Source organism: Centropristis striata, chromosome 2 (genome assembly GCF_030273125.1).
Source record: "Centropristis striata isolate RG_2023a ecotype Rhode Island chromosome 2, C.striata_1.0, whole genome shotgun sequence".
Lineage (NCBI taxonomy): Eukaryota > Metazoa > Chordata > Actinopteri > Perciformes > Serranidae > Centropristis > Centropristis striata.
In genome coordinates this window covers 15,400,961-15,404,496 of record NC_081518.1, presented here as the reverse complement: position 1 = coordinate 15,404,496, position 3,536 = coordinate 15,400,961, and positions in this window count along the sequence as shown.

Sequence of the window (3,536 nt, the reverse complement as noted above, 5' to 3'; positions counted from 1 at the left end):
CTAACCACACTGAAAATTAGTTTAATGAGAATTGTATCCTTTTATCCAAACCCAAGGCTTTGGTTAAATTAAGAGGCAAATATGTAATGGTGAACACTAATCAACAACTAGATCGTACCTGTTATTAAAGGGGTAGTTTTGGGATTTTTTTGAAAAGTAGTTGTATTAGTTTAGATGGAGTCAGAAGCAGGCAGGAGTACTGACACACAAGCTAAACAATGTTCTGCTATGGACGGGGGCAGCAGACAAATGGATTTTAACCACTTAAAAAAAGGCCCACCTAAAAATCTCAATACCAGTCTTATTCTCTTAATTGTTATTTACAGTCATGGGGGAAAAAAATTCAGACCATTTTTTTCTTCAATTTCTTGTTCATTTTAATGCCTGGTACAACTAAAGGTACATTTCTTTGGACAAATATAATGATAACAACAACAAAAAATAGCTCATAGGAATTTATTTTCAGAGCTGATATCGAGACATTTTCATGGTTTTCTTGATAATAACCAAAATCATTATCAAGAAAACCATGGAAAATGTCTAGATATCAGCTCTTAAATTAAACTATTATGAGGTATTTTTGTTGTTATCTTTATATTTGTCCAAACAAATGTACATTTAGTTGAAATTGAAGAAAACAAGGGTGGTCTAATAATTTTTCAGTGACTGTATGCCCTCTTCAAAGCCACCAGACTCCTTTGAAAAAAACAGAGATTTTACCTGTCAGATAAGTTCGCTGCTGGTCTACTGCTATCTTGATGGGTTAGTTTGTTTGTGTTATTGTGTGACTGATGAATCCGAACTAACCTTTTAAACCACCAAACTCACACACTAACACAAACAAACTAACCAATCAAGGCAGCGGAGGAAAGGCATCTTCCTTATTTTGTGAGCTAAAATTACTGTTTCTGTCAATGGAGTCTGTTGGTTAGGAAGAGAGCATAGATAACGACAAGTAAGTCATACAACCCTACATCAAATCTGAAATATTCAGTTTAATACCATGTTAATATGTGTATTTGGGGGGAAACCTAAACTTGCAGTAGCAAAGTTGTTTATTGTGTACTGTGTTTATTATTATCCCATTTTCTTCTCTGTTTAAATTGTTAATAAATAAGTGAATTTGTGGTGTGCTGTCAGATTGATTTAATGCAGTATTGGCTTTTCTTTCACTTTAAACACCGACTGAAAAACAAACAATCACCCTGCTAAAAAAAACGATCTTTTACCGTTGATCTGGTTCGACGGTTTGGGGGAATTCGTTTCAGATTTGCAGCAACCTGTGGACGTGTCAGGTAAACACAATGAAAGTGATTGTTGTAACAACACTGATAACTAAGCTGAGGAAACTTTAGTATCCTGGAGCGCTGCCCAGAAAGCAGCAACAGAAGCTTGAACTCGGTGGGCGTAGAAGTTCGCCTTTCTGTGCATAGCCTACTCTACAGAGAGCTTTACAATGTGTGGGCTGCTTCACCTCCTGCATGTGTGAGGAAGACAGCTACCATGGAAACCACCTAAATAACCCCCAACCCCCCCAAACAAACCCTGACCTTCTCCACTCTGTCAGTGATGAAGGTGTGAGCGGAGCTGGAAGTCTGCCCAGTCAGATTTTAATATTCATCTGCGCACTGCAAATAATGTGTGACGAGGCAAACAAGTGGGAGTTTCATCGCTTCAGGTTTGACAGCTTCAGTTTGCCAGCGTGTTGTTTATGTTTAATGGATGTGACAGTTCATCTCCGTCCACCGGAAAGTCTGAAAGACTCCAGACACACTCATCACCCGGCTCATATTATGAAGGACAAAATAAAGAAGTTATTCCATTTGTTCTGAAGTTATTTATTGTGAACAAATTCAATTGAATGACCAAAGATGTGTTCCACTACCCATATTTCTACTCTTTAGTATGCCAGAAAAAGATTTACTATGTCCCGATACACAGGGCAAATACAATATGCCAAAAATACCAGGATGCATTACTGCATACAGCAGCGTTTTGCTCTTTGCAAACATACAGTCATGGAAAAGAATATTAGACCACCCTTTTCTTCAATTACTTGTTCATTTTAATGCCTGGTACATTTGTTTGGACAAATATAAATTAATTAAATTAAATTAAATTCAACTCATATCAGTTATCATTATATTTGTCCAAACAAACGTACCTTTAGTTGTACCAGGCATTAAAAATGAACAAGAAATTGAAGAAAACAAGGGTCTAATAAGTTTTCCCATGACTGAATGGAATTGAATGGAGTAGACTGTGTGAAAATAATGGATGAAGTCATTGTAGTAGTTTGTAGTTTTCAATGGTTATTTATCTACTTCATATATTTAAAAATAATCAGAAAAAAGTAGTAAGTAACTTGTGACATAATTTTGGACAAATTGAGATGCAGAATTGTACAATTTGGTTATATTTTTTACATTTGGTTATTTTTTTAATATTATTTTGGTTAATTGAGATAAGCCATTATCTTTTATTCATCTCAATTAATCATATTTTGTATACAATTATGAAAATAATGCTTCATTGCACCCCTGGTCTCCAGCCATTTTTATTTTGTTTACTTAAAATTCAAGGAAAAGGCTTGTTTTTTATTATAACAAATCCTATGAAAAGTCCAAAATATATATAGTATGAAAATAATGGATGAAGTCATTGTGTGGACATTTGAAGTTCTAATAATTTTGGGCATCACCACCTTAGTTTTTTGCAACTACCTCATGTTCAGAAACGATCGAGAGCCAGAAGGACAATAGTTCCAGATGATGCTTACGCTAGAACAGTGGTTTTCAATTTTTTTGTGCCCAAGGCTCACCAAAGTAAAAGACAAAATCCATTTACTAAGTACATTTGCTCAAGTACTGTACTTAAGTGAGGTACTTGTACTTTACTTGAGTATTTCCATTTTATGTAACTTTATACTTCTACTCCACTACATTTTAGAGGTAAATATTATACTTGTTACTCCACTACATTTAGCTGACAGCTTTAGTTACTTTTCAGGGTGAGATTTAACAAGAAAACATGATAAATTTAAAGTGATTAGACATTTTTTTTAAAAACCCACCTTATAACAGTATATTAAGTAGTTCAAATGAGCTCTACCTTGACAAAAATGGAAATGCTGCTTACATAAATGCATCAATAACAATAACAATCCAATAATATATTTGGAAAATAAATAACAATCTGAGTGGGTCCATTCTGCAAAATGAGTACTTTTACTTTTGATACTTTAAGTACATTTTGATGCTGATACTTTTGTACTTTTACTCCAGTTCTGAATGCAGGACTTTTACTTGGAGTAATTTCACAGTGTGGTATTAGTACTTTTATTAAGGATTTGAATACTTTTTCTACCTCTGCCCAAATCTCAATCCACACTTATATCCATGCATCAAAGCCTCTGTAAGAGGTTTTATTCCTCTTGTCACTCACTGCAAATGTTTATTTTTCATTATAATAACACAGAATTTGCCTCTGTGTTGGGAAATGAGTATGCACAAAGTACTGATATAATAAACTAAAAA